The 26,678-nt window shown below is 36.7% G+C and overlaps 1 protein-coding gene across 2 annotated transcripts in view; it reads left to right on the top strand.

The window, feature by feature from the left end:
- The first annotated feature begins 260 nt into the window (after positions 1-260).
- LOC125232369 (homeobox protein prospero) overlaps positions 261-26,678 on the top strand; it is a 147,866-nt gene continuing 121,448 nt past the window's right edge. Inside the window, exons 1-2 of one of the 2 annotated variants that reach the window (XM_048138007.1) lie at positions 261-711; positions 9,034-9,091. The gene's annotated coding sequence lies outside the window, so the exon portion shown is untranslated. Of the gene's footprint in view, positions 712-9,033; positions 9,092-26,678 lie in introns of those variants that run through there. The other variant, XM_048138006.1, reaches the window with a different exon arrangement.

Raw genomic sequence — 26,678 nt, 5'->3', positions numbered from 1 at the left:
GACGACACGATGTTGATTTGTGAGTATGTAGAGAAAGTTGTGTAGCACTCGTAAGGCGGCAACGTCTTGGCAAGAAAACGCCCAAGCGTTCGAGACGGTGGGGCGGGCGGTCGGGCCTAATTTGTCTTAGGCGGAAAAATCGCTCGGCGATTACAAGTGGCTCGTAACGAAGTCGGCTCGGGGGGGCGCGCGGTGGGGGGCCGCGGGGAGGGGCGCGGCGCGCGGCCGCGGGCCGTCTCAGTCGTCCGTCTGGAGTCGACGCGGCCGGCCGGGCCGCGCGGCGAAATATTCGTTCCTCGTGCTCTTGTGATCATAAAAATTAAAATAAACAAAATTCAAAATAAAACTCTAACCGCGTCTAATCGAAAATATTTTTAGGCTAAAACCCTCGACCCTAAATTTTTTAACCTAAACTGTTGGTGGAAAAAAGTTTTTTGCAAAATTTTTAATATTTATGTCGGTTATATTTGTAAAGAGAATTAACGTTTGGCAGTTATCGAGAATATTTTTATTTGATATTTTATTTTCTTATCGGACCGAACTCGAGTGAACGATTGATAGTGTAGTTTAGCTTAAGCGTTAAATTAATATTAAGGACTAGTTCGTGATTAAGACTGCCACAAATATACTCGTCTAGTAAGTTAGTTATTGGGACTCATGTGATACTTCGTGCGGACATTAAGTGTTAAACATCATCATCTTTGGACCAAGGTTGTGATCTAAAGATTGTTTCTTAAAGAATTAAGTTATTTATAGCGTGGTTTTTAATGCTATGTTTTGTTATTTTAAATTTTATTTTGTTCGCCAGATGATAACATATGGTGGAAATAAGTAATTTTTCCGATTTTGTGATCGCAAAAACCTCTTTAGTTCGCGTCTCACAGAATCCGACGGGTCACTTAATTAATACACCACGATATTTCTTAATTTTTTTGTAAGTTTATTTTAGTTTATAGCTAGTTATAAGATTTTTAGTTTTAATCAGTTTGATTTTGTGTACGCTATTTTATTTTACCTTTATGTTAATTTGAAATGTGTTTTTAATAAATCATGTTTTATTTTGTTTTGTTTTTATTTTCTGTAGTGTTATGAAGTGATTTTTATTGAAACATGTGAATGCCTCTTTTTTCTATCCAAAGCTTAATGAATGCACACATGAATGAGAAATGCACACTTATCAAAATCGTAAGTATTTAAAAGAAAAACTTAAAATAAACAGTTTTTTTTAGGAGAAACATAACATATTCATCATCATTTTCTGTGCAAGTTCTTTAAAAACATGTCAAATGAATATAATTAAAGAAAATAAGCTATACTTAAACCTGTTTAGACCCCAAAAGGGATAAATCACGCAAACTGGTTCGCGCACCCCAAGCCCGTCGGGACGGTTGAATTCGTCTTCAGAATCGCCTGCAACGAGAAAGTGACGGTTTTAAAGATGGCTTCTTTTAGTATTAGGGTTTTGCGGAAGTAAACAGGATATGTTTATTTTATGTGATACTTGAGTCTTGATCATTTTTCTATATTTAATAGTAATTTTTAAAACCATTTAAATTATCTGCGCTAAAATTACATAAAATATTTTTACTCTACGCATTAAAATTAATTATTTATTCATATTCTAGAATATTGCTTTTAGTCCTTCAATAAGTATTTGTAAAATCGCTTCAATATTGACATTTTGTAGAAACTTAGTTGTGTGATTTAAATCGAAATAATTATATGTAGGTAGATTTATGAGGTATGAATTCAAATTATTTATTTTTAAAGCAAAGGATTTTCAAATCATCTGAATACCAAATTAAAGCAGTTACAGTGCATATTTAGACTCGAAAGGGTAGAATTTAATTTATTATCTTTTTTTTTCTATTCACCTAGTGAAATCTGTTCCTAAAATGTTTAAATCGCTAATAAATTTAAAAAATAACTAGTTGTGGCGTTAAGTTATGATAGCCTGTCTAATTTATTGGTTTTTAGTTTGTTTTCTTAGAATTAGACAAAATTTAAGCAATCTTAGCCTAGCGGTAAGTACGTGCGACTTTCGTTCCGGAGGTCGCCGGTTCGAACCCCGGCTCGCACCAATGAGTTTTTCGGAATTTATGTGCGAAATGTCATTTGATATATTTTGCCAGTCGCTTTTCGGTGAAGGAAAACATTGTGAGGAAACCGGATTAATTCCAATAAGGTCTAGAGTTTACCCTTCGGGTTGGAAGACTTGGAAGGTCAGATGGCAGTCGCTTTCGTAAAAACTGGTGCCTACGCCAAATCTTGGGATTAGTTGTCAAAGCGGACCACAGGCTCCCATGAGCCGTGGCAAATGCCGGGATAACGCAAGGAGGATGATGATGATTAAGCAATATTGATGTGACCTCAGAAAAAAGGTTCCAAAAATATTTATTACTACATTTGAAAACAAACAGATGGAAATAATCCAACTAGAATATTATGATGCTACTAGAATAATTAGTGTGTTTAATTGAAAGATTACTCAAGATCGCTTATTTTTTTTTCTATTCCAAAGAAGCCTGTATTAAAGGTACACTACCTACATATTTTTGTCGTTGAAAGTTCAAAACCGGTTTCACTCAAACAATTAGCTATTTATGAATCTTCAACACATTAATTACATTCACAATTTCTTTGGCATTCTGTTCATGTAATTTAAATTTTTTGCTAATGGGTTTATACTTTTCAAATTTTGATCCAACATTAGAACTTTCTACATCCCAAATTCCATTAAAATCGATTAAGACGCTACGGGAGCGTAATATGCTAAAATGGAAAGGAGCACCCCTTTCAATTTGGGAATTTCAGTTAAATATATACTAGTTTATTAACTAGATTTATCAAAAAAAAATGACCATTAAGAACAACTCAGTTAAAAGATATTGCGAAAAAATCTTTAAAATCGAGTTTCCGCTCTCGACTGTTTCCTCCTTCAAAACTTATTTAAACGGAACGAAATTTGAGAATCTGAATAACAATGAAATAATCTGTGTCGAACCGTTTAGATTTTTTTGGATAATTTTTACCGATCTTGAGTATCACACCTTTTTTGAGCCATATTGAAAAAGATCGTTTTTAGACATTTTTGATTGGCTCTAGCGTCTTTTAAAATAAAAATAGCAAAAAAATCAAAACGGTCCGACACAGATAAAATAGTACATTACGATATAAGTGCGTAAAAAAGGGAGTTCGAAACGAGTGGCGATAAATTAAAACACGACCGAAGGGAGTGATTTAAATCGACACGAGTTACGAATTTCCTTTTCGCAAGTGTATCGTACGACGTTTTTCAGTACTGGGTGGCTAGCCGAATGGCACAATCGCTCACGAAACGCTCACGAAACGAAGCGCTAGTAGATATCTATCTCTATCGCGCTTGCGTATTGGCGCGACAGAGCCAGCGGCGTATCGCTTTCGTTTGGCGTCGGAGAAATGCCATTCGGCTACGGGGCCAGATGAGCCTCCGAAGTTTCGACCTGGCATATAATGAACAACTTCTCGAACTAGTGCGTAAAAAAACGACCATCTGTACTGAAAATAATAATAATCTGTGTTGAAAAAATCATTGCTCTATCTTCAAAAACCAGGGAGGAAATAGTCGAGATCGTTTGTATGGAGAAATGACCTGTATCGTATCGTCTTAAGTTTTCCTTCCTGGGACTCTCCGCCCATGGATTCATCGGATTTAAAGGGCCAGTAACGCACAAATATGTACCACCTCCGGAATTGTAGGCGTCCATGAGCACTGTGAATGCATACAATCTTGTCTGTCTGTTTTTACCACCGTCATATAAAAAAAGAAGCGATAGTAAACTGTGTAGAATAGGTACCCTACCCTGCTGTTCAAAAACACATTGAAATCTATTCTAATGTAACAATTTGTTATGGCTATGAAGTGGATTTGATACGATTAAATAATAGTATAATTAGGTGCTGATGCGAAAATTTATTGAGAAAGTTACAATTTAATACACGTATTCTTCGCTAAAATCGTCGTTTTACCTTTAATATTTGTATTAAATGCGTAGTATATATTTATATGAATGTATTGCCAATTATTTATTGAAACAAGTATAAACAATAAACAACCGTTTCAAAGTACATTTTTTAATTCTTTACATAAACAAATGAGTTTTTTTTTTTCATCATTTCCGACAATTAGGTATATTTTTACTATTGCATTTGGAAGGAGTTTACTCATGGAGTTAACATTAAAATACAATAAACCTTTTAACACGCTCCAGAAAGCGCCACCTAGGGGCGAATAGCGGAACTTGTGAAGCGGCGGATGCCGTCATAGTGTTCATGCTCGCCGCGACTCCGTGGTTCGCGCATTTCAACACAGATGGCGTTAACAGCAAAGCCGCACGCGCACGTCCGACGTTTCAGGTGTATACAGTAGATGGCGCTACTAGTTAATATTTTACTACAAACGAAACAAATCATTTTTGTAACAATATAGTACATTACGATACAAGTGCGTAAAAAAGGAAGTTCGAAACGAGTGGCGATAAATTAAAACACGACCGAAGGGAGTGTTTTAAATCGACACGAGTTACGAATTTCCTTTTCGCACGTGTATCGTACGACGTTTTTCAGTACAGGGGGCCGATTTTTGAGTCTCACGGCGTTCGAATTCAGAAAATTGTCACTGAAAATAATAGGCACCGTTTTCAATCGGTATTTTAGTGACAGTGAGACTCAAAAATCGGCCCCCAGATGGCCATCCGAAGTTTCGACCTGATATATAATGAACCACTTCTCGCACTAGTGCGTAAAAAAAACACCATCTGTTCTGAAAAAAATGTTAAATTTACGTACTTGTGTCATTTTTTTTTAACATAAAACATGAATAAAACAGCCTTTAAGAACATATAATATGTGAATGGTTTTTACGCCATCTATAATGGAAAGACTGAACTAAGACCACACGAAAAGTAATAGTGTGCATATTCAATTATAGATGTCGCTACCAACGATATTCAATATAGTATCAGCTAACATTTTTTGTACATTTATTTTGAATTTCTGTTTTATTTATTTATTTTATAGTACTTGAGTAGTGCAGTGTAGAGAGTACTAGAGACTTGGCTATTTAATATAATATAACTTACGAAGATAGGATAGGAACTCTGAGTTAGGGTACAAAATTAATGATAAGTAATGAGAGAAAAATACTTAACAAAACTTTTGTTTTTTCTTGATATTTTTGGTTTTTTTTTCTTGATATTATTAGGTAGGCAGAAGAAGCTTCAGTGCCACTTTTTAGGGGTTAAAAGAAAACGAAATTGACATTGCGTTTTTTATATTACGTTTTTAACTATTTATGTAGCACAAAGTGTAAAATGCTGAAAAACCAAATAAAGCCGGTCATAAACGAACTTACCTAAATGTCAGTAGGCGTCTTAGAATATTAGGGGGAGGCGCCTAACTCCTAAGAAAGGGGGCGTGGTAAGGCCGTATTGGACGCTCGCAACTTTACTTTCACGAATAAAATAAAAGCTTTTTCCCCTCACTAGCTCAGAAACACGTGTTTTGTCCTTTAATACCAGCGGGTAAAAACGCATTTTATCCACTAGTGGGTAAAGTAATTTGACCTTGAATAAAGTCAAATTAACTGCTTTAAAATTGATAAAAGTAGGTGAATCTAGTAATAAAGATGATTTACCACCTGTGGAACTACTGGAAGCAGTGATAAACAAATGTATTTTACTTCTCGTGTGTTAAAAAACTCGCAAGTTCAGGATTCTATTCTCGAACCACTCGCTTCGCTCGTGGTTCAACTATAGAATCCTTTCACTTGCTCGTTTTTAAATTCCACACTCGGCGTTAAAATACAACTTTGCCCCCTTGTATAACAAATAACTATTCTTTGCGTTCATGAGATTCACTTTATTATTGTAATTGAGTGTATCTGTTCTCGGAAAAGGCGGAATAAAAGTGTAGTTATTTAAATGTGGGTTGGTTTTTCGCATTTATGATTTTTATCGAGTGATAGGTTACTTACAAAATTATTATGTTGACCTAAGATTTTAGACGTAGGATGGTGATGATTTTGATGATTAATAAAACCAAAGAAGATCAAATATTAGGGCATTTCTCAGAGCGTTTCAACTTTTTTGATTTCGGTGGCAGCATTATTACCCGAACCCCGTAAGCGTAGCATGAGTTTTCTTTGTTTCTGGTAGAAATCCGCGACTTCTATTTAAATTGACAAAATTTCATGTGACTTTCACTGGAATCACGTAAAAATGCTGCCACCGAAATCAAACAAAAAATAACGTTCTGAGAAATGCCCATTATGAAGAGTTACTGTCGATGTAAAATATGTAATCACAGTGTATTTATGTGGTATTTAAATAGACCCATCTCTCGACACAAGCTTAAAATTTTTAAACCTTAGTTTTGAAAATTTGACCCATAAACATGAAATAAATGTCATACATATACAATGAAAAAATTACCAATGCCTCCAAGTGTTCTAATATTTTCTATGAAAAAATAGTTTAATTTGATCTAAGAATTTGACCCATGCATATTCCTTGCTTAATATGTGTTAAAATGTTAAATATTAATATTAGCGCCATCTAGCTGAGCGTCCCCCAAAGGTGTAACGCCATCTAGGTCACCGTACCTTTTCCTATCTCTGTTAAAACATAATTATTTTGCCTTTCCTCAGACCGCAAACTGTTTACACAACAAATTACGTATTTGTGACACAAAACGATAGTGGATAGACGCAAAAACGACGGGGTGTTATAAGTTTGACGTGTCTGTCTGTGGCATCGTAACTCCCGAACGGATGACCCGATTTAGTTTTATTTTGTTTGAAATCTGAGTTTGTCGAGAGTGTTCTTAGCCATATTGTGCTGTCACTTATTTTAGTTTAGCCAGGGGCGGCTCACTCCGCGATTCTATCGCTGCGCTACAAGTACATGCTGGCGGCCGCGAGTTCGCGGCCTAATCAGGGGTGGCGCGCGTTCTCGCGGAACGCACGTTCGCACTTTCTATTGTTACTTTACGTTGCGAATTTTTTTTAAGGTTCATATGCGTTGTCCTCGTGTGGAATGGCTCATAATGTTTACTTAAATAAATATCTTGAATAAAATTAATACCATAGGACATTTTTACACATATCTACTATTGATTAAGTCCCCCGGAAAGGTTCAATAAGGCTTGTGATGATGGAACTTAAACAAAAATATATAAATACTATATATATACCTAGAAAGTACCCAAGACCTAAATATAATAGTATAACATTTTATTGAGTATTAATTTGTTTTAATCCATAGGCAACCCTATCGCCGAACGCCGCGCACGTGCGGCTCATTTCTTTGTTAGAATTTTGTAGGTTTAGCTCTTAGCTTAGTTTAGTTTTTAGTCCGGGACCCACTGAAAATCAGCGCTTCGGCATGCCGTGACAATATGCTGAGTGGGCTCCCAATTTAACATCTAGATTGTGTTGTATTTATCTTTGTTATATTTGCCCAAACTGATGTTTATAAGTAAAAAATATTCTATTCTATTCTATTTATTTGATGAAAATCGGTCCACTATCGGGGGTTTATTCAATTTTGTGGTTAGGTTATCAACATACTTACACAGCTGTCACCTCCTATCTTTATTTTTCTCTAACCAATAAACTTGGAACATAATAACAGGCTTTTTTCGTACCCGCCTGCGTCTTGCCCCGCCCACCGCGGCACACCCACTTTCTTGCAAGACGTTACCGCCCATCGCCCGATCGTATTCAGATATTATATGTTGATGTAACTTTTTGCGTGTTTGTGTGTAGTTCAATATCAATTAAGACTGGATGCGTAACTGTAACTGATCCTCTATCATAACATTTTTTTGACATTTTAGAAAACGATACTCCGCACACACATACACACATAACTAAAAGTGTTATACAGGTTGGTTCCTGATAACGAACCTAACGACATGTCGAATTTAACGGAAAACAAAAAAAACACGGTGTATAATAGATATCAAGGATTATTTATATATGATTTACATACTTTAAAGAATCGTACTTCGATTTCTTAACGCCACCTATTAGATACGATCATAACTACACTGATGATGAGTACAATATCTTTTTCAAAATATGTATTGACGTGATATCATAATTTTAAAATAAAGAAATATGTTAATTGTTCTAATAAAAAATAAAAACATGCAAAAATATTTAGGGAAAATATGATTTTGGCCACTTCCATGCTGTGAATATATATTTCAGGGGCGAGCATTTCTTTTTTTTTTGCCAATAATTTTTTTTTATTGTTTTAGGGAATTTTAGGTCAATTGTACTCAGAATCACGAGTACTAATGAGTACTTTCAATCTCACTGGGAGACAAAAAGTGTCCCAGAATATCCCTACATTTTTTTTTACTTTCCTCTTTTGTTGCCCCATACAACATGTACGGAGAATGGTAACAAAATAAGAAAAAATCGTATGGGACATTTTTTTTTAACTACTAGGATTGAAAATGCTAGTAATTCTGAATAGAAATAGCATTTTTTTTTTTTTTCAAAAATATCACATTTCATAAAAGTGGCAAAAAAAAAGAAATACTCGGGTACGCTTTTATAGTATAGGTTTTGTCAGTCCAGTATTAAATCCTTCTTGATGATATATAGAAATTGTATATTAATTATGACATAGGTAAATGTGACACTTTGTCACTCATGGCTTGCTTGAGAGTTGTTTCGGCTCTTAAAGCAATGAACTACTCTTCGTACTAATTTAGATGCCCCATTTATTTGTGAACTACATAACCATCTTTGGCAATATACTTATGTAGATCTCTATTCATTAACATGACAACTAATTATTTGTAGCTTTAGACTCACCCAGATCCCACAGTTAAACTGTGTAAACAGTTTTGGGGGACATTGTATTTACATTTAAGTTTTTATGTAAGACGTTTTATGAAATAAATAATTTAAAAAAAAGATAGTCTAAAAAAATTTGCATTAAATATTATTTCCGTGACATTGACAGTTTTGTTTTTTGACAGATAACCGTCGATCGGCATCCACAGGGCGACTCCACACCATTAATAATTAAAAAAAAAGGTAAGTGCACAATTTATTCTAATATCGTCTTAGGTAAAAGCGATGCTGAAACTATACCTATAGCACAGTATAATAAAGAGTACTATCGTACAGTATGGCCACTCCCGCTCCCCGCTGAAAGTGCCGCCCACCCCCTCTCGCTTACCTGACAGTTACCGCCTGTCAAAAACGCGAACAGTCGACCAGTCATATGTCACTCATACAAGCATAGTACGCGTTCACCTACACGAGCTTAGACTGTGTGCTAGGAACACGCCTCTTTCATATATTTGATCGCCAATGTCCGAGGTGTGCCTATAGGCCACTTGCCTCCTACTTAGTCAAATCAGCTTTTTTAAGAACTGTCAAAACGAATTTGAACGACTTGCTAGGAATTAATATGAAATCGAATTGAGTGACGTCAAGTCAGTTACTTTATATGTATATGACCTGACTTATTAAATAGGAATTCGATTAAAAATAACTTCTGTCCATGTTTTTCTAATAATTATCTGATGCTTTATTTCGTGCATGGTTTAAAATATTATTTTAAGAACAGTCAAGTTCCCTATTAATACATATTATTTAATTATTTATAAATATATAATATATAATTAATAGATATAGGTATTTTATATATTTTCCTTGCCGTTTATGATTTCCCACATTATTCATAGACTTTAGATACATAATTCTTTAGAGTAATTAAACGGCTTAATTAACTTTGCATCGATTTAAATAGAACAAATTGAGGAAGTGTCATTTTTAGGGTTCCGTAGCCAAAATGGCAAAAACGGAACCCTTATAGTTTCGTCATGTCCGTCTGTCCGTCTGTCCGTCTGTCCGTCTGTCCGTCTGTCACAGCCGATTTACTCGGAAACTATAAGTACTACAGTGATGAAATTTGATGGGAATATGTGTTGTATGAACCGCTACAAAATTATGACACTAAATAGTAAAAAAAAAAAGAATTGGGGGTGGGGCCCCCATACATGTAACTGAGGGATGAAAATTTTTTTTTCGATGTACATACCCGTGTGGGGTATCAATGGAAAGGTCTTTTAAAATGATATAAAGTTTTCTAAAAAACATTTTTCTTAAAGTGAACGGTTTTTGAGATATCAGCTCTCAAAGTCGTAAAAAGTATGTCCCCCCCCTCTATTTTTATAACTACGGGGTATAAAATTCTAAAAAAAATAGAGGTGATGCATGCTAATTAACTCTTTCAACGATTTTTGGTTTGATCAAAGTATCTCTTATAGTTTTTGAGATAGGTTGATTTAACTGTAATTTTGGTTAAGTTATTGGTTTATTATATTTGCTGCTACGGAACCCTTTGTGCGCGAGCCCGACTCGCACTTGGCCGGTTTTTCTCGGTATTTGTCGGTATCATTTTCACAGAAAATTTACATTCAATTTGAAATTTTGTCCTTGCAATATTAAAATTTCACTTACAGTACAGTCAGCAAACCAAACTGTGAATACAGACAAAATGCCAAATATATGTATACACACCTTAATATACGGGCAATACATTTCTGTACACATATTTTTGGCACTGGCTGTATTCATAGCTTTGTTGCTGACTGTACTAATAATATTAGATCTCTTACAAAACGATGTTTCCATATAATTTTCTCCTTCAGAGTGCATCTTTTCTTTTCTGTTTCCCCCAATAATTGCGCACGCGCCATCTGCCGGCGCCACCTGGACACACAACACAACAATACACAGTACATTGACTTTACTAATTGATTTTTTTGTTCACGGGCAAAAAAAAATTTAACTATGAACTTATAAATAAAACTATAACTAAAATAAAACCCTACAAATAAAAAATTGTTACTAAACCGACCAGTAGGGTGCCCAGAAGGCTGGCAGCATTGTCGCGCTGAACGGCAATACCGATGCGCTGGGCAAGGTATGACCCAGCCTTTCGGTCACCCGACGCGTCTATAAGACGTTTAGCCAGCTAATTGATTGCAAAGTTAATTGGTCCGCGTCTAAAAATGTAAATCACACTGCAATTTGACGTTTTTACGTTCATTGCGACGTCCTCTTGCTTTGCCCATTCAAATCGGTGAGGAAAATTTTATTTAGGAAGTCTGTGGCATCATGTGCATTGTCGCACCTACTTGAAGTCGTGACAACGGAAGGGTACCTGCAGGTACTATCAGCTGCAAAAGTGCATGGCGAATTTATCAATGAATTCATTCATCATTTCTCCATGCAATTTTCCAGCTCACTGTACCCTTCCGTTGTCCTCATACATACACATTTTCCTTGTTGGGAAAACCACGAACATTCGTTTTTTTTTGTCGATATATCGATGTTTAGACTGAAATTTACAGTAGTGACCGATCAGAAAGAAACGTGTTATTCTGATTCTTATTAGAAGGTAGTATCTGTAGTTTGATCAAAGAGCCAAACACCCCTAAATTAAAGGTGCCTATTTATTACTTCAAGAAACTAATACAAAATCACAAATAGAAATTATTTGTACTGAGTTTCTAAAAAGCTACAAAGTCAGAATACTGATTATACTTTTCACTGTGTCCCCTCTAGAGCAAGACGCATTGTTACCCACAACACATTATTATTTTTATTATTATCGTAATTATGACTTTTACAACCCCTGGTGACATCTTGCAAGTCCTGTTTGGTGCCATACTGAGTTGTAAATTTTGTACGCGTGCATGTTATTTTTATTACTTAAAATTTAAGCTGTTTGTTTATGACTTATTGTTAGTCACAGTTTGTTTTTGCCCAGGATTGTCTCATTTCAAACAAAGAAAACCCTAAATAAAACTATGAAAACGGATTAGGTATATCGTCTATAAATAATTTTCAATAGACACATTTCGACATTTTGAATTAGTGATGTGCATCGTGCAAGTTGCGGAAACTACCCAAAAAATCTTAAATTTCTTGAAAAATTCACGAAAATTTCACGAAAAATAAAGGGAATTTAAAATGAAATGGAAAGTTTCCATCCATACAATTGTCCATACAAAGTATAGAAAGTTTTCCTACGTGAAAATTTCAGAATATTGAAAACTTTCCGTCGGCACATCAGTATTTCGAATGCTTAACGCCGTGGCTTGCATGGGCGACGGTCGCGCGATGGTCGCGCGACGGCGATGCGACGCATACGAAACCAAACCTTATCGATATGGAAGTATGAGACGCGACGGCGACGGTCGCGCGACCGTCGCCCACGCAAGACACGGCGTTACAGCGTACGTGATTAACGCGTTTTGACGCGATCATTACAATCCGTTCCCAAAATTTAATTAATAAGCAGGTACCGATGTAATGAGGAAAGCTTGTCTTGCGTATTTTAAGGAAACGTTTGTGTTTTCATTCTAGTTCAGACAATGTCAGTACGTCTTTTACTGAGACTGACGGAAAAGATTTGCGTGAAAATACGAAGTAAGAGCTTTACGCACTTTAGGTATCTGTAACTATCGCGTTAACTGAAGACAATATTTTATAATTTTTTTTTATTAGCCTGTTGTAGTGTCCCACTGCTGGGCAAAGGCCTCCCCTAGCTTCTTCCACTCAACCCTGTCACGTGCGTAATTCTGCCTTTTTATACTTAAACAAGAGTATAAGATTCATACTTTTCTTGGTAGGTGCCTACTTAAGTACTTTAGCTACTGACTGACAAGTTGTGTTTACCAAAGACTATGGGCCTTATTTTAATTTGAATGGACATCATGACGAATATTGATTAAAATTTTCCCATTTTCACTGCATTTGACTACACCTTATCAAATTGGTCATCTACCCTACTTAACCCGTTAAAAAACTCCGGACCGGATCTTCACCGTTGTATGTATGTATGTATGTATGTGTGTAAGTCCGAACCGTGACGCCTGCCATTGGCTCACTTCCGCTTCCTGAAGCCACGGCAATTACCACGTTAAGGTTGGTACACCTGAATGTATGGAAATGTGGGGTCAACGACTTGTCGTTTTCTATTTATTTGTAGTAAATATATAGTAGAATTAGTAGTCAATGTAGTCGTTCATTATATCGATGTGGGAACATGTAAACAAGAAAAAGGGTAAATAAAGAAGAAGTTTCAGTTTTGCCTATGATGCGTCAGATAATGATAAAATGCTAACTTTTATTTTGGATTTTTGTGGCTTGCCTTCATAGTTTATAATAAGGTGCAGTGGGGTAATTTCGAGACGGAAATTTTGATATAATGGAAATAATAATATATTAGTCGTGTCTAATGCGCGCAGCGGTGCAGTCGCATTGATGATTTAATTCATATAATTACGAAATCGCGCGGCTCGGCCGCTGCCGGTATTTGACGCGATGGCAGACTCTAAACGGAGGCAACCTGTCGTGAACGAGTTCCTCGCCTTTCTTCAAGAAAGAGATAAGCTCATTCTGGAAGGGGCGATGGATGCGGTGAATGCTGTCCAGATGAATTCGCGTGCATCAAGGTTCACTGTCGAAGACATCTGCGAAGCAAAGAGAGTGTTGTGCGAGTCCCTAGGAATCGCCGGCACCTACGTTCCTCACCGGAGAGGAGATGAAACCGGGAAGAAGAGCCTTGAAGACATTATGAAGATCTTCAAGGAGTACAAGGACCGAATTCCGGAGTTTGTGGCGACAGATATCTCCATCATTCCGTCGTGCGATCCGGATGACGTCAACGTTCGCAGCTTGTTAAGGGAAATCGTGGCCCTAAAAACAAGTTTAGCTGTAGTTATTACTAGGTTTGAAACCAGCTTGCAAACAATCGCCGAGTTACGTGACGAAATTAGTTGTTTACGTAATGCTCCTGCTCGGTCAGCGGTTTCAGACCTGACGTCCGATCATCGACCTGACAACACTAGTGTCGAGTCAGGTAGTTTGCGCGTTGACACAATTAAAAATGTCGCACGCGCCACTCCGCCGCCCGCGCGCCCCCCGCGCGTGCGGCCGCCTCCCCCCCTCACGTCGAGCTCACGTCAGCGGGCATATGCTGATGTAGCCGCCCTAGCCGGTCAACGCAACGCCGCAGCGAACCAGGTCAGCGCACCTGCAAAGGTGTGTGAAGAACGGGCTCCAATCAAGGAGAAGTCCTCCCGTGCCGATGTGGATAAGGAGGGGTTCACACTGGTGCAAAGGAAGAGCAAGGCGCGTAGGGCGCCTCGTAAGACTCTGTGTGGTACCGCGGAGCCGATTACTTCTGGTCTGCGAGTTGCTACACCGAGTAAAGCGCTCTACGTGTCGCGCTTGCATTACTCCGCCGGGGCTGATGAGGTGGTGGAGTACGTTCGCCGGAAGACTGGCTACACGCTGAGGGTGCAACAGCTGCAGTCGCGCCACTACGTGCACTTCACTTCATTTGTTGTGCGCGTGCCGCGCACGCTGCAGGACACCATCGCGAGCGCAGACTTCTGGCCGAAGGGTGTGGTATTTCGGCGGTTCCGGGGCAACCTGCCGAATCCTACGCCGAGTCAGACGACGCAACGGAGCCACGCTGTTACGTCGTCGCCCAAATCTAATGTTTAATTTGTTTATTTTTTGTATGTCTTTTGTATTATTTTTTTTTTGTAAGTCTTGTTTTGTATTTTGTAGTTTCACAGTGCCTTGGTGTAAACTGTAATGCTGTGTTACTTTTTGATTAAATAAATAAATAAATAAAATAAAATAAATTATAATATTATAACAGTTACAGTGTAAACCAATTTTTTTAAGACAAATTATTTTTGAGTTTCTTATACTTTACTTAAACTGTAGGAAATACTGTCATTTAACCAACACATCCAAACAAACACATTAAGCTTAAACAATACAAGATGCACAAAAGAAGCGCGCGAACAAAGGGCCAAGTTGTTTCAAATTGCTCGCGAGGCGACGCAAATTGAATGCGGAGGTGCGAGCGGGGCACGCGGTGTGGGGAAAACGCGGCGTGAAATGCGGAATTCGAAAACTGGGGTTTTATTTGAAACTATTTTTGCCCGCGGCTCCGCTCGCGTTAAATTCGAAAATTACGGAATGCTCCATACAAACTTCCATCCCCTATTTTAGGGAAGTGGGGGGTTGGAAAGAGACAAAAAATAGCCTATGCTAACTATCTCCTGTTAAAAAATCACGTCAACTCGTCGCTCCATTTTGCCGTGAAAGACGGACAAACAAACAGACACACATACTTTCCCATTTATAATATTAGTATAGATGTAGAGAGAAATGGTAGAAAACAATATAGTGCGTGGAATCCCTCTGCGCGGAGGAAAAGAAACTTCGTAATGTATTGTTTTTTCAAAATTCGAGTTGGCAACACTGAGCGTTAAACGTTTAACGCTGTTTAACACTTAAAAAAACTTACAACTGGTTGGTGTAGCAGAAAGATGCTGAAAAGCCCATAACAAACTGAAGTACATACAAAATTTTGCTAATTATCTACAGAAAAAAAAATAGAAAGTAATTACATGATGTTGTGAGTTGCAGACATCCATAGGCTGTGGTGACTGCTTAGGTACAGCGAAGCGTCCAGTGTTAAGCGAGCTATATGTTTTTTTGCACATTCCTAACATATTAAATCCATTTCGGCTGTTTTACGCCTTAGAATTCTGTAGTCTATAATATCTACTCCGTTCTTAAAGACATTTAAATCTATTTACCAGATCTATGTATTCCTATTAATATGATTACATAACATAATTCTAAAAATAAAAATATAAAATACAACGCAATAAAGGAGCGTTTCCGTCCAAATCGTGGAGCCGTGTGTCCCCACCACAAGTGTGCTTACACGCCAACTTGCCTGACACTTCCGCACCGTCACCCGCGAATAAACGCTCATAGTTGCCAACTTTTCACATTACCCTCAAATGCCTGCGGCAAAAACCTAATTAACAAAGCGTCTTGGTTCACAGGAATCTTCAAGTTTTAAGGCAATTTGTGAACGAATTTTATCACATGTGTGAAGATGGGGGCGCCGATACGAAAACTAGGGAAAGTATTTGGTAAAGCTTCTTTCAGAAACCACAATTCAATTTAAACAGAACCGCAAAAATATAGCTTAAAATTAAACAGACCTACTATTAAATATAAATTAATCATTAACAAAAAAACATATACAACAAATGAAATCAATATGATTATCAAGTTTTAAGAACTTGGCGTCGGTATTCTATTCACTATTAAAAAGTGTACATAATATCAACCTTTTCCAACCGAATTCTCTTTTCAAAAATCCAACGTCTATTCGTACGTTCCAGCATAAAAATATCTAGTTCACATTGCAAACATAAAGCGCGTTTCGTTCCACGTAATGATCGCTAAGATTCCCGCTCCATCACTCCCGGTTCTTAATTCGAACGCTCTTTAATGAGATCCACCTTCGTGTCTACGTACAATGGATTATGATGCGTGAGGTTTCTTTTTTTATTCTTTTTTTTTTTCGACGTCGACTATTCAGCCAGCGTTTTAAAAGAAGGAGTTTAAGTAATGATTCTCGGTGAAGCGGTGGTTTAATTTTGTTAGTGGTTTGGTCGTCTGCTAACTCTTAATTATGAATTTACTTTTTAATGCAAAATAAGAAATGCAAGGTGTTTGTCACAAAAGTTGTTGGAGCTGCTAAAATTTATAATATAATCTTGGATTATATGAAAATGGATCGATCTAATACATAATAGGTAAATTCAGCAATTCCCGACAACTTTGTACAAAAATTAAGGGAAAAGTTAAATTTGTTTTTATTAATTCCTATTTTGTTACCAAGATTTTGTTGATTAATTGAGATTTTATTAAGTTTTATTTCGTCATTAAGGTTCTCTAGTATCTATATTTTCTTAATTATAACAATTATCCTGTATATATCTTACGAAAGTCGAATTATATTACTAAATGTTGGTAACAAAATAGGATCAATTAAAATTTGCTGACGTGGCATTGTACAAAGTTGACGGGAATTGCTGAATTACAGCAGAGAGACATTCTTGTAGTTCAACTCTTACATGCAAAATATTAGGTACTTTATATTGCTTCATTGTTCATCTTTTAAATCGATCCTTACTATCTTCTTTTGCAGATAAAAATGCAAAGAACTTCTCCCACTTTCCTACACTTTTTATCTTTAACAGGCCTTAGACGTTCTACGCAATTAAAAAAAGTGTCCTTTCGTTAATTGTTCCCTTAATGTAGTACCTATCTTCTTAAGAATTCCTCACTTCAACAGTTATACCTTTCGGATCTAAATGTTTAAAACTTACTTTCAAAAGGGCTTATAAACTTTACTTCAGCACAAGTTTATACGCCTTTTTGAAAATAAGCGAGCCGCTACTGGCATTAATTTTAAAAAGTCGTAAGAATGTTCGTTCGTTACAAGTAGATACGTCGTTCTGGAAGTTAGTGAGTCGCTAATGGAGAGGTCTCTAGTCTTTGACGCGGGCCTTTCACGTTCCTTTACACGCGATGACGAGATAAAACACTCTTTCTTGCTTCCCATCGCTTTAAAAGTGTAACGCTTGTAGACCAGTGAGAATCTACGTAGTTATATGTTGTGTCAATACTGGCCAAAAAGACTAGAGAACTGCATCTCGAATCGTCATTAGAATATATTATAATGTCATCATTGATTCTCTCTTCTCGACCACATTTAGTATTATAAATGTACCTATAATAATTAATAGTTTGCGGTTTCTATAGTGCAAATCCGTGAAAGATTTCAGAGTGAGATCCAACGAACCACCTTCATTAAAAACGGACCGCACGCGAGCAGCCGACATTGAAGTCTATTGCGCCGCGCGAAGGTCGTCACCACTGAATGGGCCGCGAACTCGCGGCCGCCGGCATATACTTATAGCACATCGTGCAATCAAGGTTCTCAAAAGCAACGTGTAAGTTATTGTGAAGAAGAGAACTTGCTAAGTTAAGGCTGCTAAGGCATGTCATTTGCTCTAAGTTATTATAAAAGTCAAAGACTGATTTTATAATGCATTACACTGAGGGACTTGGTAAGCTATCGGAATAGAAACACTCGGAAGATACGCTCAGCCCGCCCTGGTTCTGAAGATTAATTTAGTTTTAGAACTAGTTTCATAATGAGCTTTTTATGTGGTTGTAGCTTTTCATATGAAAATGCGGTTATTGTGATGAATTTTCTTATAAGAAAAAAACTATTATGCTCTGTTGTTAAGTTTTTTTTAATCCAAGCTTTATCAGGAATCAGTTTTAGCTACATAATTAAATCTGCAGGCAATGTAAATGAGTACAGTACAAGTCTGACAGAATACCAGCGCTGCGGGTCTCCGCAGCTTGATGCTGAGTCAGCGCCTCTTCTTCGCACCATCACATGGCTCAACTTATTTTTATACCTTACAGTGTCTGTTTGTATACGTTTAGGGTTTAGTTTAATGCATGTTACCAATTACATATAACTTTAATTCTGCATGTTCTATTTACTTAACTTTACTTTTAAATAATAACGATGTATGTATACATAAATTTCAAAATTGTTTGCCATTAGAGCCATGTAATAATGAGAAGAATAAAGATTTTTATCTATCTATCTATCTATCTGTTATAATAATATTGTTATTTCCTCGTCGTAATGCTGTTAGTCGGCAAAAGAAACAAACTGGCCTCTTTGCACCTTTTTAAAAAAAAAAACACTGGCTTTTATGACATCTTATGTTACTTTATAATCAGTAAAGTTAAAGTCTGTTCCTAATGCCTAGGTCTGTTATCAGCTTGGACGATGATTTTCAGATTTCAAAATACTAGCTTTTGAGAAAGAGACAAAAAGTAGCCTATGTCACTCTCCATCCCTTCAACTCATCATCCTCCTTGCGTTATCCTGGCATTTGCCACGGCTCATGGGAGCCTGGGGTCCGCTTTGACAACTAATCCCAAGTTTTGGCGTAGGCACTAGTTTTTACGAAAGCGACTGCCATCTGACCTTCCAACCCGACGGGTAACTAGGCCTTATTGGAATTAGTCGGGTTTCCTCACGATGTTTTCCTTCACCGAAAAGCGACTGGCAAATATCAAATGACATTTCGCACATAAGTTTCGAAAAACTCATTGGTACGAGCCGGGGTTCGAACCCGCGACCTCCGGATCGTAAGTCGCACGCTCTTACCGCTAGGCCACCAGCGCTCCATCCCTTCAACTATCTCCACTTAAAAAATCACGTCAATTCGTCGCTCCGTTTTGACGTGAAAGACGGACAAACAAACAGACACACATTTTTCCATTTATAATATTAGTGTTGATGTTTAATTCTAGTTTAGAAAAAGAAATCACGTACCTTTTTAACGCTTCGGCTAATTGTTGTCAAGTTTAGATTCCCAAAATTCTATCAACGGAACGTCTGTTCTACAGCAGAAAAGTACGTGAAGCGATTGAAATTAGGAAGCATCGAAATTTCAACCAAAATGAGGGACAGGGAATTTTTTCTTCGTGGAATCCAGTGATTAGCAAATGTAAGCGTGAAAAAACACCGAGGGACACACCGGCTGATGTCGTGAGTGTTGTGTGTAGGCAAAGTGACAACCCTAGCGCAAAAGTGAATAATCAAGAACAAGTGCGGGTAGTTCGAGAAACTCGCGCGGCTAGAAGATGTTGATGCAATTCCTCGCCAGTCTACCCGTGACCACGAACATAATGTGATGTTCGAAACGTCGGGCCAAATATAAATGTAAGTGTTTACGCGATTAAGTCCCGTTTTGTTCTAAAATTATAAGTTTAGATTCGCCAAGTATTAGGAACTAATATCCACATTAAAATTAAATCCTAAATAATAATACCATCTCGTTCCAATACACCTTTATAAACACAATAAACGTTTAATCTTATTGAAGAATAACGAGTCCGATTATGCACGCATGAATATCACCCTAATCACCCACTTCAGATAATAAATGGCTATTATTATTTATTATTAAAAGTCTTATTAGAATCCAGCAGGGGCGCGTGCAGGGTTAATTGTTTAATAGTTCGTGTGTGTCTTGTTAATAATATTGTTGGGAGAACTAAAATCACGGTAGGTGATGTTCATGTTAGTCTAACAGTGACATACGGTGGGCATGTTGGGTAGTCTAGGAACATATTTGGCAAAACGTACCTACCTCTTATTTTTATTGTCTCTAGTTATACTTAGTACACCACTTGCCATACTATTCCTCAAGATATTTCGGCAAAAGTGCTTAATAAACTGTTATAATTCATGCCTGAGATATTTGGCAAGACATTCTTATTATTATTGTCTCTATTTCATGCGCTCCAGTTGCAAGTATTATTATTCCCGGCATATCTGAAAACATAAGTCCTTATACTTACTACATACAGGGTGTAACAAAAATGGTGGTGATACTGTATTCAGTATCTATTCTCATCAGGAAAAAGTAGATAAAAATTTTTTTTCGCAAAAATTTTTTTTATCTTTTATGGAGATTCGACCGATTCGCGCGGCCCGGCTCATACAAAAGTGAAAATTTTTTTAGCGAAAAAAAATTTTTCTTCTACTTTTTCCTGAATACGTACGTCCTTAAACGGCTGTATATCTAAAACGTAAGCTGCACGTAAGCTTGCTAAATCGTAGCAACGATATTTGCTAAAATTCTTTTTAACCCCCGACGCAGAAACGACGGGGTGTTATAAGTTTGACGTGTCTGTCTGTCTGTTTGTCTGTCTGTCTGTGTGTGTGTCTGTCTGTGGCATCGTAGCTCCCGAACGGATGAACCGATTTAGATTTTTTTTGTCTGAAAGCTGAGTTAGTCGGGAGTGTTCATAGCCTTGTTTCATGAAAATCGGTCTACTATGACGCGGTCGGGGGCTTTTTCAAAATTTTAATTTTGTGGTTAAAGTTCAAGAACACCAGTTGCAAACATATTATTCTTTGCTATATACTATCTGCATATTTTACTGTACATCGACGCCATAAGTAACTGTACGTAAGCTAATTCGTCTCCACGATAATTAGCACATTATTATTATTGTCTCCGTTTCAATTGCAAGTAGTCCTTTAAAAATAAAAATAAAATAATTATTACTCGCTGCCATATCGCACCTCGACAGAAGCACCAGGTGTAACACTATTATTGTCTAAAGTTCAAGAACACCAGTTGCAAATATACTATAATAAATAAAATAAAATAAAATAGCCTTTTATTTCTTGCTTTAAATTTTTTTGACAATTTATATAGTTTTCATATCTTTTTAATACATATCTTGCAAGAACCCCGTCTTCGCAGGTGAAGGCCTCCTCCAGATTTTTCCACTCGTCTCTATCTTGGGCTATTTGCATCCAATTTTGACAAATATACCGCTCTTTACTGTACAGTACCGTATACTCTGTACAATTCAGAATTAGACATAAGTAGGTACCTACTGTAGGTAAACATGCTGCCAGCGTCTTCGGTACTTTACCGCAGAGGCCGTTTTTAGGTTTACCCATTTTAATTTTAGATTGATTTAGTTTACTTTTTATTTTAAGTTTAATTTTAGAATAATTTTAGATTTACTTAATACCTACGAAATAAAAATTAATTATCATTTCTTCTAAGAAACTGTAGGTAAACTATTTTAACTATAAAATATTTATTTATTTTTAAATATGTAGGTAAACTAATTCGCGACGACGAAATTTGGCACTACATACAAACCTACTTACTTATTATTATTGTCTCCGTTTCAAGCACACCAGTTGCAAGTATTATTACTCGCTGCATATCGCACCGCGGCAGAAGCGCCAGGTGTGAGCTCCCCCTAATGCACGATACAGTAGGGCATTTCTTTTCTTACTTCGTGTTTGCTGGTTAGGCGAGTTTTAATTAGTTATGTAACTTGTGTAGGAACAGGGATCTTTATAACAATATGTGTTTTGTTTTTCTTCTGTCTGTTAATTTTTGTCACTTGATGGTCTCATCGGAAGATCAGCGCTGGAAGTCACCAGCAACACGCTGAGATGAGACAATTTCGTGGCGTGGGTTTCTGTTTTGTTTTGTCTTGCCTGTGTTCACAAATAAATCTTCATTCTATTCCATTCTTATCAGCTACAGGAAACTAGATATGCATCATCATCCTCCTTGCGTTATCCCGGCATTTGTCACGGCTCATGGGAGCCTGCGGTCCGCTTTGCCAACTAATCCCAAGGTTCGGCCTAGGCACTAGTTTAACGAAAGCGGCTGCCATCTGACCTTCCAACCCAACTATAGTACATATATGCGTTTAAAATAATAAAACAATTGCGGACGAGACTAAACAAGACAAGAAAAGATTTTGGTAAAAATGCAATAGGTACAAGGAAATAAATATAAAATTGTGGATTATTGTAATTTGAAATAGGTACATGTCTAAGAAAATATTATCAGTAACTGAAGTGGCGAAAATAAGAACCTATAAGTTTCTTAAAGCTATCTACCGAAATCACGAGTAGGCGTCGGTGTTCTATGAATACCATGATATCCGATTATTTGAATACTTTTAGGATAACTAGGGTAAATATCTAAAGTAGTTTGGACTGCTCTTTGCTCAAGTAGCAGACAGCACAAAATGCACAACATGATATTGATAAATTTCAAATTGACTTTATATTCAAGTTTAACTATTCTCCCACAAAACGCTTTATGAAAATCACATCTACTGTTATTTTCCCAACAGCGATGATACTTATTATAGCAAACTCCTTATTATTTCTTGTTTTAATTGTGCCCTTACCTTTTGCTTTTGTTTTGCTTTAATGGGCGTTATTGTTCGCTGTCTGCAAGATTGCTTTAAAAGAGGTTAATTTTTTATTTTTCCGCGAATTTAATGTCACTGGCAGTTTTTGTTTTTTAAAATTGGAATGTTGACTTTTTGCCGTAAATGCTGGCTGATTTCTTTGCTGTGGATTTATGAAGTTACTGGCAGTTTATAGTTTTTTATTTTTCTTTTGTAATTTGCCTTTAGGTTTTTAAACTTTATTATTTTATAGTTGACTTGCAAATATTCTTTGTTTTACCCGGTATTTATTATAGTTACAGTGATAGCTGTCACCTCAATATATTTTCTCCGCTTTAGGTTACTCATTTTTGAAGATAAATTAGTATAATAAAACATGTTTCATTATCAATATTACAATAGCTTTCATCTCATTAAATAGGTATAATTCTTTACTAGTATCTGTTTTCTTTAATTTTTAAGTTATTTTCCTAATACCTATTTAGTATTTGTTCTTTTCGTTTGATGTTTCAATTTTCCATATACTTCGAATTGTAGTTTTACTATAAAATTGGTTCCGTAGTCTGTGGCCAGATGGCCGGGTGTGGGGTGTCTTGTGTTTGTCCGTCTGTCCCGGCCGATTACATTACAGTCTAAATATTAAGGAAGCTTTAATTAAAAAGTTCTCTTTGTGTTTAGTGAGTCATTTAAATCATGTTATAAAAATACTTCTTGCTTCGGAAAGCAGTGAGAAAATGATAGAACTATTGATATAATTATTATGTAGATTATATGAGATATAAGAATACGTAGTAAGCAGTCGTAATATTAAAAAAAATCTATATAAATGTAAATCAGCTTTCAAACTTTTTTTATGCGCCATACATACAAGACAATCTGAAAATTTCTTTTACAAATAAAACCATTATAAGTTTCCCCATTCCCCAAACTGAATTCAGAAAAATACGAAACTTAGGTATCCTAATGTTGACATAACTTCTAACAAGAATATAAAATCTTGTACTTAAAAAAAGTTAGAACACCTTTCCATTCAACCCCTGTCTACCCAAATTGACTTAAAAACCAAAGTTCATCGTCCTATAAGGGCCTGCGCATCTGTTTATTGACAAATACTTCCATATGACGGTTGAAAGGGTTAACAGCACCATTCCACTTAACATAATCTATGACATTACTTGATATCAAATTGCATTTTTAAGACAATCATCAGGATTCCTTGTTCTAGATTATGTTTAAGCAGTTAAGTTTTTTTTAATCTACTAAATATGTATTAAACAACTTTTATACCCTAAATAGTCTCTTGATCTATGGATAATAAATTGACACATTGGCCCGTCCCGGCCCGTTCTTGGGAATACAAAAAATCTTTTTTTTAAGTCTTTAAGAACGTTCGTTTTAGCGTAGACAGACATTATCTCAATGAAGTCGATTACTTATGTTTTTGTTATTCCTTTGTCTTTCTTTTTTTTTAATAAACATCTAACACGCCCAGCGATTCTGTATAGATCATCGCAAAAGGTGTAATTTTGCGGCGCGTGCGCCATATGTTCCCTTTTTTAATTGACTTGCGCCGTCATGGTTTATGCCAGTAGCAAATGACGAATGGCAAATATTTATATTCACAACTGTATGTAAGTAAATACTTAACCGGATTTTATTTATAGAAGTGGATAAGTTTGGCTCTGCTCATGATTCATAAAAAAACAACATCCATTTTAAAATTTTAGGGGTTAAATTTCCTAACTATACTTTCTTAGTGACAAATTTAAAATGTCAAAATCATATTGGTACATGATCGAATTCATCAAAGAATTCATTAATAATGATTCCACGCAATTTGGAGTTCACTGTACTAACACTATGCGTTTTCTGTCAATATCTATATAGCAAGTCAGATTATTTTATAATGTTGATTTATTATTTGGAGATTGTTATTCTACTTTACGACTAATCTAATAATTTAAACCAAGTTTCTTAGGTAGGTACTTCCCAAAATATTTACCCTAAATCTAAAATTTTCGAAACTACCTCAAAGACCCCAATAAACAGTTTAATGAGTTAACATAACCTAAACATTAACATTAGCCCTCTAATCTAACCCTAAGTGTTTATAAAAGTAGCCGCAAACGCCCACGCCTTAAGGTGCACATGTCACGCTTCATGGGGCGGAAAAGGCCCACTTAAGGGGCTGGGTAGGGCGCCAGTGTTGGCGGTAAGAAAATAATAAAATCTTTCTTCTTCAGGGTGTCACATGTATAGATCTATGTTCCACTCCATCCATGCTTCTACCTAATGTGAAATGCAATAAACAATTTTATTATATTTTTCTAGAATTCGCCCGTGGCTTCGCTCGCGTCAAGTTCGAAAATTACGGAATGCTCCATACAAACTTCCACACCCCATTTTAGGGAAGTGGGGGCTAGAAAGAAACGAAAAGTAGCCTATGTCACCTCCTTCCCTTCAATTATCTCCACTTAAAGAATCACGTCAATTCGTCACTCCGTATTGCCGTGAAAGACACACTTTCCCATTTATAATATTATAAGTAAGTATGTATTCTGTTCTCCTATCTAGAGATCGACCGGTTAACTCGCCTCGAGTCCTCGCTTGCGCGGAGAAAGCGATAGGCTATATCACTATCCCTGTTTTCACCAGGGTCCACTTTCCTGTCTCCTTTCCTCTATTTGCTTGATCTTGGGTGTATTTTTGTGTGAACCCGTTTATGGCTTTATGCTCATATCCACTTTCATGGATGACATTGAGCTATCGCTTTTTAAATCTGCGATGGGATCAGAGTTGCTAACGCCGAAATCAAACCTTATCGATATGGAAGTATGAGACGCGTGACCGTCGCCCACGCAAGACACGGCCAAAATGCCGTTGGGAGGGAAAGCTACGAACAGAGTTTGCACGCTAATAACAAATTAACACAATGGGAGTATTGCTCAGAATGATGTGAGCGTAGTACTTATTATTTTCCACCCATACTCTTTAAATTAAAAAAGCTGTCACTGTCACTGACAAACAGTTAACTGTCTTGTGTGTAAGACATTAGGGGAGATAGGGTTGCCGCTGATAATATGTCACCAAAACGCTTAAGTAGCTCACAGCATTATTTTCTTCGGTTTCCCTTTTGTGACTCCACTTTTTCAAGGTGATCGTCGAGAAGCTGTTTACCGTCTTGTGTATGACGCTAGGGGAGCTAGGGTTGCCACTAATAACATGTCACATCTCTTCACTCTAAATTACATATACATTTGTTTCCGCTAACACTGTGACCCCGCGTCTTTCAGGTAATCGCCGACAAACTGTTTAGCGTCTTGTGTGTAAGACGCTAGGGGAGCTAGGGTTGCCGCTAATAACGTGTTAACATGAACGCTATCGGTGTTGGGTGATTTATTGAGACATGAATCACTTGTGGTTTACCTTCGTAAATAAATTAGTTACCTGCTGACTCAATGTTTGACGACCGGTTTGGCTCAGTCGGTAGTGACCCTGCCTGCTAAGCCGCGGTCCTGGGTTGCTATGCAATTATTGGTTCATTCCTCAGTATATTTCTTATTGGTATCATCCTCGTATTTAATTAGAAATATAATAGGTACATCTCATTATTGAAAATGAAAACATGTATCTGTAGGTTTATCACAAATCTCACATATGTAACATAAATGTGCATGAGTCTCTTGAGTCCTGAAAGCATTTGTTTTATTTTTGAATTTGGAACCTTTTGTTGCCCAATAAAAGTTCAAAATAAATTTTGGAATTACAAAAATTTGTAGTTACACGAGAACTGAGGAGACAACATATGTTAGTAAGAATCTATCCATAACAAATTAGTTAAACTTGTGACAATATTTATTCTCATTGGAATCATTCAAATTAATCCCCTTAATTGCCAAGAGTGGCACTGAGACTTTAGTAGTTTGATGTGCTC

The sequence above is a fragment of the Leguminivora glycinivorella genome, chromosome 13 (assembly GCF_023078275.1).
Source record: "Leguminivora glycinivorella isolate SPB_JAAS2020 chromosome 13, LegGlyc_1.1, whole genome shotgun sequence".
NCBI lineage: Eukaryota > Metazoa > Arthropoda > Insecta > Lepidoptera > Tortricidae > Leguminivora > Leguminivora glycinivorella.
Note: the sequence above shows the minus strand (reverse complement) of the source record. Positions and strands in the feature narration are given on the sequence as shown.